Genomic DNA, 12,077 nt, shown 5'->3' on the forward strand with positions numbered 1-12,077 from the left:
GCATACCTCCAAGATGGCCGCTGGGACCACTCGGTCTAGCGGTTCTATCGGAGCAACCCGGAAGCCCGGCTCCATTAAACCGCACGAAAGCAACAGACGGGTAAGATGCGGTCCCTGGGAGGCAACCATTAGGTGTAACCGATCGATTTCACCAGCCAGGAAGTAAGTCTAATGTCTTTTCGGAAACTCGAACAAGACGTTACGAACACCAGCAAATACAGTAAGTTCTATTTTGCGATCCACATAACATCGATCTTCCCCCCCCCCTCCCTTTTTTTCCATATCCTCTCTGCCCCTACCCACAGCAGTGAGTCCAATAGGTGGAATCGACCTCCCTGAGAGACCATGAAGTGTCATTTTGCACTTCACTAAGTAAATATTACGAGGCCTTGTCTATGTACTTACCATACATGTTATGTGTCTTTTGTCTTGGTCACTAAAGTTCTGTCTTGTATATATGTGTGAATTCACAAACACACAGCACATTGTTTATTATTATACACTTGGCATGGCAGCCTGCACGCACCAATATGGTGCAACCATCAACTATAGCACCGGATGAGTGCGGCATGAAAGAACACTATATGCCCCTTCCTACAGGGAGGAGATTAATGCTATTAACGATATGCTTTCTTTTTACAGCATCAACAACTGATACAAACGTATGTATTTCCAGTGTGAACGCATGCTTTAATTATTGAGTTTTTGTTTTTTAATACACTTAATCAAGGATATAGGAGTGGCAAATGCAGGGCTGGTCCCTGCATGGTCCTGAAGAAATGCTAGGGGTAGCTTGAAACATGTTGACTTTCCTTTCTCACTGAACCAAGCCCCATTATAGGTTGGTTTACAGTGATACTCACCCCACTTTTAATATACCTGCCTAGGAGCGAAATAAATTTGTTGAGGCCCACTAAGCACGGTATTTTTAATTCACTCACATCCACTCCACCACTTCATTGCACTACACATAGTCTTTCACTTTTAAGTGCTCCTACATAGCTCGTGAGTCGCAGCACGCCCCTTTTCGTAGAGAACTGGGATGGCCCCAATGATGAAGCATGTCACCGTGGGGCAACCCCGGTGAGTGAGGGGAAACTAGAAAGAAATGTTTCTTTCCCTAATGGTTACACTGAACGAATAGGGTCAGTTACCTACACGTGAGCTAGGTCCCGGTATCCAATATAGAGGATTCCTACTTATACACTAAGCTGTTTGGAGGACGACCTAGTCTCCAACTCCTCCTTCTCCCTCTTTTTCGTACCTACTGGGGACAGTAAACATGACTACTTCCTCTTTCCTTGATTAGAGCAGACTCCACAACAATAACATGGTTGAGTCTTTTAGGTGTTTCAGGAATGCAGTCAGCAACGTGTCAATCATGCAGCCTTGCTATATACTCTAGAACATATGAAGTGGAGGCTGCTATTATGGCAATAAGACTTTCAATGACTATCAAGTGAAAGGCAAGGAAATACATGAGCCTTCCCATGGTGGTCGGACGATAAACTACACACACATTGTATGTTGCCATCTGGATCAGGTGGGTAAACAGCTTCATATACCAAGTGCTGGGTTTACAACTTGCATTGTGTGGCTAAAGAACTTAGTCATTCTTATCTACTTCATCCATGTACTTGTTGTAATCGAGTATACATGTGTGCTTGTAAATTTCGTAATCTGACCCCCAGACCGTGATGGGGGAAGTGCTCTCATAATGAATTGTAGTGAGCTCATACACATCACCGCCTATTAGAGAACTTGATTGTGAGCAGTTCATTGGAAGTCAACGCAGTACTCTGGGATTTTTAGAGCTTCTTACAAACTCCTGTAGAAATCATTTGCTGCAACAATGAAGAACCGTATGCCACAGTGCCAGCTTTGTACATCTCACCGAATAATTCTGCTCCTGTATAGAAGTTGTCCACATAAAGGTTATCCCCTTTGTGAAGGAGTGACTGGACAAGTTCTCATACAATCTTTCTTGTGACTCTTAGCATGGGAGGGAAACCAACAGTGTTTGGAGTGGAATCCTTCCCTGCATGCAGTTTCAAGATGTACACTTAACAAGTGGAGCTCTCACACAGTATGTACAACTTGATGCCATAATGAGCTCTTTTGCTTGCAATGTACTGCATGAACCGCAACTACCATTTATACAGGATCAGGACTCATTGATAGCTATATTCTTTCCAGGAGTATAAATCTCTGGAAACATGGCAGACAATTGTTCCACAATAGGCCGAATTTTGAACAACCTGTCATGGTCTGGATGGTCTTGGGGTAGCGCAGCAGAATTATCAATGAAATGCAGCTTTAACCGCTTGAATGCTCATGACGTCATGAGCCACGATGCTCATGACGAGCTGAGCTTGTCATGGCCTTTAGAACGCTTGCATGCTGGGCTAATTCCCCTGCTGTGTGAACGTTCTAAAGAAACGGGTGTGGTCATGCACCTGGGAGCTGTGCGCGCCCCCGCCCCGCTCCCCCCCAGCAGAGCGGGGGAATGTGCCCAGCAGGGAAGGGGTTAACTGGAATAGCAAAAACTGATCTCTGCTTTTGTATGGTGCGAAGATCGGTGTTACCCAAACCATATGAGTAGACCAGTAGCACTATAAGCTTGGTTTTGTTTTTTTCTTGAATTTATAGGGCGCACAGCTACCTTGAGGTTTTCAGCGCCAAAAAAACGGACACATGTGCAAGAGTATATAGCAAGGCTGCATGATCGACACTTTGCCGACTGCATTCCTGAAACACTTAAAAGACTCAACCATGTGTTTGTTTTGGAGTCTGCTATAACCAAGGAAAGAGGAAGTAGTCATGTTTACTGTCCCCAGTAATCATCTCAGCCAGCCCTATGTTTTCCTACTTGCTTTATGTTGTACCCTACAAAAGTGCGCTAACCCCATTTCGAGGTTAAGGCCCAAAATAGTCCTCAGTGAAATGGGAGTGTGCCCTAGAATGAGGCCCTTGTGTGCCACCAGGCTCCCTCAGAAATTGTTAGGCATGCAAATGTTTTTGCTGCAAAATTTGCCAAGGATGTCAACATCCAGAAAGAGTTGGACATAGTCAGTTGGTAAACAATTGCCCGTATCGACTTTACATCCAGTGTTGACAGTGACAAGTGGGATTTAGGGCTGAACTAAATTGGAGGTCAGCCAAGAGAGGACTCTGTCTGTATTTGCCGCTGCACATGCCCACTCCCATCCAAATGCAGAAATAGGCAACTGAAAGAGAACTATTCAACCTCTGCGCAGGCGCTTCCACTGCGTGCAAACATGTTGCCAGATTGATCCCTTTCCATTAGTACAAACTGCATATGTTACATAAATCTTCCATCTGCTGCATGATTTGCAATATGTGGCATATACAGTAGATATCTTTTTTCAAGAAATGTGTATTTCTTCTTGGGAGGCACAATCTGTCTTGAAGGGGGAAACGCACATTGGAAAAAATGTATATATGTTATATGGCCCCCAAAGGGAGTCGACCACCTACCTAAATTTCTTTATGTATTTTTGGGGGAAATGTGTGGGCCCCTTGGGGGGTGCGATTGCCCCCCTCCGAGGGAAACCCATTTCCCCCAAAATATTTGGGTCCGCCATATGCAAGGTGGACCGACCACGATCCACAGCCAAGAAACTGTTTCAGGAAGGCCTCATTGGAAAGAGGAAACTCATCCCCTTACGAATGTGCTCTCTGAAACCTGGGAGTCCTTTTTAGGCATTTTTTTTTGCCCACGGGTAGGACCTCATACCTGCTCCTTTCCCCTCTCCTGTGGAGAATCTATGACGTCCACACGCCTCACGTCGTGCTAATGACACGGATGTTCAGGATGGGTGCAGGGACTTACACGGAAACAATTTCGTGTCTCCCTCATTCTTTACTTTAGAAAAAGGAATCCTCCAGTGCAAGCACTGGAGGATCCTTTTCATCCCTCCCCAGTGCTGGTCATTGGCCGGCACTGGTGAGGAATTGCAGCCGGCAGCATTTATGGAGTTAATGGATGTGATTGATTTAAAACAGATTACGGCACTGTCGGTGGATCTTACCCTCACGTTTTCTTAAGGGGTAAAGGGCGTGGAGAAAACCACTTGTTTAAAGTATGACACTAAAAGCCACATACAGCAAAGATAAACATTTTGCAGAGGACTGTATGAATTTAAATGAAATGAAATATGGTATTTGTTTGGGTGCGCAGCTACTCAAGCTAGAGTGTCCTGGCGTCATAGACAGCGGGAGAAAAAAAGTGAAAAGGAACTAGATTAGTGATTGAAAAGCCAAGTTTTCTAATTCTTCCTGAAGGAAAGTAGGTCTGTATTTAGCCTCAAGGCCACCGGAAGGCTGTTCCACAATTTTGCGCCTAGGAAACAAAGGATCTGCCTCCAATACGGGCCAGGCATATCTTGGGCATGCTGGCCAGGTTGGCTTTGGAATAGCGTAACGGTCTCTAAGTGGTGTAATGATTGACCCCTTTCATTAGGTAGCCATCTCCCACGTTATGGAACGCTTTAAAGAAGATGGTTAGAGCTTTAAAATCTATCCGATCTTTGATGCGTAGCCAATGTAAGGATGTAAGAATTGGAGTTATATTAGATCTGAGTTTCGGCTTAAGGATGGCTCTGGCCGCCGCGTTTTGAACCACTTGTAACCTGGATCAGAGATTCAGGAAGACCAAGGTACAGGCAGTTGACATAATCGAGCTTAGAAATCACCATGGCCTGCACTACGATCTTCCTACTTTCCAGGGGATTAAGTGGCAGATTTTTTTTTTAGCATTCGTAGGATTCCAAAACCTGCGCCAGTGAGATTTTGAATCTGAGATCGGATAAAAAGAGTTCCGTCTAACATGATTCCTACGTTTTTGGCTTGCTCCTTTTCTACAGGTACAGGTGCAGGTGGCAGTTCCACGGGCCACCAGGAGCGCCAGTTAGAAGTAACTGGCTTTCCGAAGAAAACCACTTCCGTTTTGTCCGGATTACACTTTAGCTGATTTATCTTAAACCAGTTAAACACCTTCGTGAGACATGCCCCGATCTTTGCCCCATCCAGGTCGAAGCCTCTATCACAGGAGAACATCAGCTGCGTATCGTCTTCATAGGAAATAATATTTGCACCCTCTTCCTCTACCATGGATGCCAGAGGGGATAAATAAATATTAAAGATGGTGGGGCTGAGAACGGAGCCCTGAGGGAAACCCTCATCAGAGGCCGGCACCGGCGATGAAAACGGAGGGAGCCAAATATCTTGAGATCTATTACCCAAAAAAGAGGACAGCCAGGTCAGGATGGTCCCAAATCGTCTGATGTCTTTAAGCCTATTTCGGAGCCTTTCATGTGGGACCGTATCGAAGGCCGCCGACAGATCATGTAATATCAGAACGGCCTTTCCTCCCTTGTCCAGTTTGCCCCTGTTGTACACTGTCACTTCCAGCAGGGCGGACTCTGTACTGAAATTCACCCTAAAGTCAGATTGGGATTCATGGAGAAGCCCCCCTCTTCAATGTGTTTTTGCAAGGCCTTGTTTACATGCTTCTCTAATGCCTTGGAGAGAGCCGGAAGCAGAGATCGGCCTATAATGCGCCCGCTCTGTCGGATTTGCGTTGGCCTTTTTATCAATGGAAAAATCTTTGCGTGCTTCCATGATTTTGGCATAATGCCTGTAGAGAGGGAGGCATTAAAGAGCTGATGTATTGTAGGGTGAATAGTGGGGGCTAGTAAGGTCAGAATGTTTTCTGGGCAAGGGTCGGATGGAGAACCCAACTTAATGCTTTTGAGAAGGGCCATTGACTCGTCCGGCTGGAGCTCAGGGAAAGCATGTAAGGTTGGTGGATCCACATTATAAAATGTACTATTATTATTATGATAAAAAGACAGCTCCTCTTCCGAAATATTAGAGAAAGCTTGTTAGATCAACGAGATCTTTGTATGAAAAAATTGGGCACTCTGCTTTGACCATGGATGACTGTGCATGGCCCTTCATTTAATCCCGCCTTCTGGGAAGTGAAGGATTTGACTATTCCAAAAATGTCTTTACTTTTATTCTTGGCAGTTTCATTCTTGGATTGGAAGAAGTTTGTTTTGGCTGCTTTTACCAAAAAGTAATGAGTTTTTAGGATGTCTTTCTACAATTTCCTGTCTTCAGGCAGGTAGAGTTTATGCCATTTTTGCTCCCTTTTCCTACAATTCCTTTTGCTAGCACTGAGAAGATCACTGTACCAGGAGGCCGGTGCAGCCGACCTCTTTGAGGTACGGAAACAATCGGAACAACTGCATCGATGTTAGACCAAAGCAAGGAGTCTATTTGAAGGGCATTCGAGTCCGGGGTATTAGACAGCTCAGGTCGAGAGCAGTCTAGGGCGTCGGCTAACTTAGGGATGGGTATTTTATGGAAGGCTCTATAGCTGGAGGCCTTTGGCCCTGCAACTGCCAGAGGGGCTGTGGCCGAGTAGGGTATATCGAATTTGAGAAGAAAGTGGTCAGATCAAATGACAAACAGAGGAGGACTGGCCGATAAGTCAAAGTTATGAAATATTTGGTCAAGGGTATGACCTTTCTCAAGGGTAGCTGAGGTGGTAGATGTAAGCATCTTAAAGGTCAGCAGTGTCTTCAGCAAGAAAGTGGCATGGGGTTCATTACCATTCTCCCTGTGTATATTAAAGTCTCCCAAGATAAGGCAATCTTTGTATGTTAGGCCCAAGGAGGAGATAGCAGAATTTAATGTAGTGAAGGTCTGTAAAGCAAAAAACCTGCGATGCTTTGATGAGGGGATAGAATACAACAGAAAGCTAAGAACTCTGTGTTCTCTATGGTTTCCGTCAGGAAGAGGGAACAAGCTAGAAAGTGCTTATAAACTATAGCAACCCTCCTTCCTTACCACCAGAACGATCTTTCCTAAGTATATTATAGCCCATGGGAATGGCCTCAGCGATCGTGGGGTTTGAAGCGTCTGACAGCAATGTCTCCGTAAGAAATAGAAGTTCAGGCTGTTCATCTATTAGTAGGTCCTAAATATATAATGCATGCTTTTGCATGGAGCGACAGTTCACAAGGATAGCCTTGATATACCTAGTCTTCTCATGAGATTGCTCTGATTTTTCAACCTGAGGAAGATGCCAATCACACTTATTGCAGCGGAAATCAGCCTCTACGCTTAAGTCAGCCGCACTACACAGGTGTGGGGAGGGGCCCCTAAGAATAAACAGATCTTCCTTACTAAAACATATTGGGAATGGCTCACCGCCAAAAAAGTTGGGCAGCATGGCCTGCGCCGGACGCCTCCGGGACGCTGACGGGCGCAAACGGGCTTGCCTGTGGCAAGCCTGCGGCGTGTCCGCTGTGTGCGCACGCTGCACGCGTCGGTTTGCATCTAAATATATAGCCCGAGCAGACTACACTGCGCGCGTAGAGGAGGAGGCGGAAGCTACAGGGCAGAAATGAGGCGCCCAACACTAAAAACGACATATTTAAAGTGTAATCCACCGTTTAATATTACAGTACCTAAGAGGAAATGCTTGTCAACTATTTGCTCATTTTTTGGCATCATTGGCATATGAAGCTAATTAATTTGTAGGGGCTGCAGTAATTTATTACGAGAGAACGGCCATGATGGATATTAGTTATAACAGTGTTCTTATTGCTTTTTTAGGTCTCGGCTTAGAGGCGCGCAAAGCGTGTTCTCGGCAGAGAACTATAGCAATCGTTTCAGCCGCCAAAGGAAGACAAGAGCTGGGCACGCGCCCAGCATTGTGAATGGGAGAGGGAGCGACAAGAGCTGGCCACGTGCGGATTCGGTCGCGCGCACGCTCACGGCGCCAGCGTCTCCGCCGCGCGCCGATGACTGCTCTCTTCCTGGCCGGCTTCACGGAAGGCAGCATGCTTGTTATCACTGCCCACGTCCACCACTTCACTTGCTATGAAATTGTGAAGGAGGAAAAAGCATCGGTGAATGGAGTCGCCGGAGGTAAGCGGCAAGCTGAGGATCGGGGAGTTTTACAAGCCAGGCTGCTCTGTACAGGTTGCATTAGGGGGAATGGGCCCGTAACCTAACTCTGATCCGGCCCGCTAGACGGGAACGCATTGACCCGGCAACACCAGGGCCTGTAAATAAATCACAGAAGAGCTGCGCCTATGTGCCGCAGTGTGAAGGCCAAATTTCTGCTTTTTACGAGTAGAATGTAATTGACATAAAAACGACACTGCTTAACACCTCAAAGAGTGCACACTACAATTACTTTACAAGTGTGAACACCTCTACTGTTGGTCAGAAGGCCTCGGTGTGATTTTAACTGATGTGTATGGAAAATGCCACGGCCATAAACCTTACGTGCAAATGAACAGAGTATCATAAAGAAAATGATTAAAATTGTTCTGGGAGTGGAGGGGCGTTTGGACTGACTCAACACACACGTTTAATAGATAGCATAAGTCACACTGCACATATGCATCTATAACATGTGCACCCACACCTGACATACAGAAAGTGCTATATGGTATATAGAGATAACTCTAATCACCAGTCTCTTCTTTGTGTGTCTTTACATCTTGTACATTTGCAATTTTTCCTGTTTGTATCTTTTATGTAACGGATGTATTCCTTAGTCCTTATGTTTTGCAACTGGTTCTTATGTAAAGCACTCTGACACCTTCAGGTAAAGTTCGTGCTATATAAAATGACATTAAATAAATAAAAAAATAAAAAACAAGGAAGACGGCAGCCTGGACGTGCCTTTCTTTCACGGTCGAGGTATTGCACTTTCGTTTGTTGATCCCGTCGGTAACTTAATGCATGTTTAACTTTGTTAATCATTTTGTTGGTTTTGCATTCCCGCTCGAAATGATTTTTTATTTTGTAATCGCTTCCATGCTTGTGATTACGAAGATGTCACTCCAGTTTGCAGCTGCTTCGTCCATTTTACGATCAACTAACACGTTACCAGTACTTTCCACTCGTAGATGACGCCCAGTATATGTTCAGCCGTAGTATTGGTTATTATGCGACCCAGAAGTGTTAAGAATTATGGACCAATAACGTCCGTTTGAAGATTAGCTATGGACGCCGGACATGAAGATGAACTTGCGGAGGGATCCTGTAAGTATATGACAGGTGGCGACTGCAGGCTGAAGACATGGTGGTTAATGTAACCAGGTGTGTGTCGCGGTGTGAGATGGCAGGTATGTTGATGTCAGAGATACAGATTAGGGGAGTTGGGTCAGGTGGTTGAATGGTGCAGTGCTTGTTGTGTAGTTAACATTGATCGGGGAATGAAGGAAGGGGCAGTGAGTGGGTGGCAGCTGGGGGTAAATCTTCTATGGTTTGTAGTCGAAAAGTAGGTTGTAGATGACCAGAGACCAGTGGAAACGGATGACGGAAGGTGGCTTGGCCATCTGCATCGTACTAACGCAATGCTTTGTCCGCATAAATTAAATTTGATAAAATACATTAAATTAAAGTGAATTATTTTCTGAAGCATTTACCAGTAAGGAACTTGAAGTTCTGGTTAAAAACGTACTCTACTTTTTTTCTGGATTATTCAACACCTTTCCTCGTTTAGAAATTTCCTCAGTCGAACCGCGTTCTAATGTTTAAACTCATTTTAACAACTGCATTTTGAAATTCCATGTCTTCATAGCTTTTACGGTGGGGACGATTTCTCCGAATTCTACTCTGTAGTTCATTTACCTTCAAATTTGGCAACTGTGAGCCTGTGCCTGAGGTGCATCATCAGAACTGTGTGAATAATAACTGCGTCAGCCCCGTGCGTGACGTGTATAATCAGAGCTGTGTGAATAATAACTGTGTCAGCCCCGTGCGTGAGGTGCATCATCAGAGCTGTGTGAATAATAACAGCTGTGAGCCCGTGCCTGAGGTGCATCATCAGAGCTGTGTGAATATTAACAGCTGTGAGCCCGTGCCTGAGGTGCATCATCAGAGCTGTGTGAATAATAACTGCGTCAGCCCCGTGCATGAGGTGCATCATCAGAGCTGTGTGAATAATAACAGCTGTGAGCCCGTGCCTGAGGTGCATCATCAGAGCTGTGTGAATAATAACTGTGTCAGCCCAGTGCGTGAGGTGCATCATCAGAGCTGTGTGAATAATAACAGCTGTGAGCCCGTGCGTGAAGTGCATCATCAGAGCTGTGTGAATAATAACAGCAGTGAGCCCGTGCCTCAGGTGCATCATCAGAGCTGTGTGAATAATAACTGTGTCAGCCCCGTGCCTGAGGTGCATAATCAGAGCTGTGTGAATAATAACAGCTGTGAGCCCGTGCCTGAGGTGCATCATCAGAGCTGTGTGAATAATAACAGCTGTGAGCCCGTGCCTGAGGTGCATCATCAGAGCTGTGTGAATAATAACTGCGTCAGCCCCGTGCATGAGGTGCATCATCAGAGCTGTGTGAATAACAGCTGTGAGCCCGTGCCTGAGTTGTATCATCAGAACTGTGTGAATAATAACTGTGTCAGCCCAGTGCGTGAGGTGCATCATCAGAGCTGTGTGAATAATAACAGCTGTGAGCCCGTGCGTGAGGTGCATCATCAGAGCTGTGTGAATAATACCAGCTGTGAGCCCCGTGCCTGAGGTACATCATCAGAGCTGTGTGAATAATAACTGCGTCAGCCCCGTGCATGAGGTGCATCATCAGAGCTGTGGGAATAATAACAGCTGTGAGCCCGTGCCTGAGGTGCATCATCAGAGCTGTGTGAATAATAACTGTGTCAGCCCAGTGCGTGAGCTGCATCCTCAGAGCTGTGTGAATAATAACAGCTGTGAGCCCGTGCGTGAAGTGCATCATCAGAGCTGTGTGAATAATAACAGCTGTGAGCCCGTGCCTCAGGTGCATCATCAGAGCTGTGTGAATAATAACTGTGTCAGCCCCGTGCCTGAGGTACATAATCAGAGCTGTGTGAATAATAACAGCTGTGAGCCCGTGCCTGAGGTGCATCATCAGAGCTGTGTGAATAATAACAGCTATGAGCCCGTGCCTGAGGTGCATGATCAGAGCTGTGTGAATAATAACTGCGTCAGCCCCGTGCATGAGGTGCATCATCAGAGCTGTGTGAATAATAACAGCTGTGAGCCCGTGCCTGAGGTGCATCATCAGAGCTGTGTGAATAATAACAGCTGTGAACCCCGTGCCTGAGGTGCATCATCAGAGCTGTGTGAATAATAACTGTGTCAGCCCAGTGCATGAGGTGCATCATCAGAGCTGTGTGAATAATAACAGCTGTGAACCCCGTGCTGAGGTGCATCATCAGAGCTGTGTGAATAATAACTGCGTCAGCCCCGTACCTGAGGCGTATCATAAGAGCTGTGTGAATAATAACAGCTGCGAGCCCCGTGCCTGAGGTGCTTCATCAGAGCTGTGTGAATAATAACTGCCGGCAGCCCCGTGCTGAGGTGCCTCATCAGAGCTGTGTGAATAATACCTGTGTCAGCCCCGTGCTCAGGTGCATCATCAGAGCTCTGTGAATAATAACTGCTGTGAGCCCGTGCCTGATGTGCATCATCAGACCTGTGTGAATACTAACTGCGTCGGCCCCGTGCGTGAGGTGCATAATTAGAGCTGTGTGAATAATAACAGCTGTGAGCCCGTTCCTGAGGTGCATCATCAGAGCTGTGTGAATAATAACTGCGTCAGCCCCGTGCGTGAGGTGCATCATCAGAGCTGTGTGATTAATAACAGCTGTGAGCAACCGTATACTCTTGCACACACTCTCACTGCTCACCAATTCAAAGTTTGCTAAAATTGTTATGCAACGCATTGTCATACACAATGTCAATAACTCAAACTTTAATGCTGCGAGACCTATTGCATTGTAAATACTTGTTCTGCTATGTCTTGATCGGCTTTACAGCTGTTTAATCAAATATTCCAGAATACTTAGGGGGTCATTAGGATGTAGGGCGGATCACCACTGCCCACATGGCGGTGGCGATCCACCCTACATCCTTCCCCGCCCGCCACCCATTTACCCCCGCCACTTTAGTGTGGCGGGGGTACCGCGGCGGACGGGAAGACCGCCGCTTTTCCGCCCGGTCGACAAGTCTAGCAGACCTTTCCGCGGCGGCAACGGCA

At 46.2% G+C, this 12,077-nt stretch overlaps 1 protein-coding gene across 4 annotated transcripts in view; it reads left to right on the forward strand.

The window, feature by feature from the left end:
* Nucleotides 1-12,077, forward strand: part of CCDC172 (coiled-coil domain containing 172) — a 977,718-nt gene that overhangs the window by 99,597 nt on the left and 866,044 nt on the right. The gene's annotated exons all lie outside the window — the stretch shown is intronic.

This window comes from Lissotriton helveticus, chromosome 5_1, assembly GCF_964261635.1.
Source record: "Lissotriton helveticus chromosome 5_1, aLisHel1.1, whole genome shotgun sequence".
Classification (NCBI taxonomy): Eukaryota; Metazoa; Chordata; class Amphibia; order Caudata; family Salamandridae; genus Lissotriton; species Lissotriton helveticus.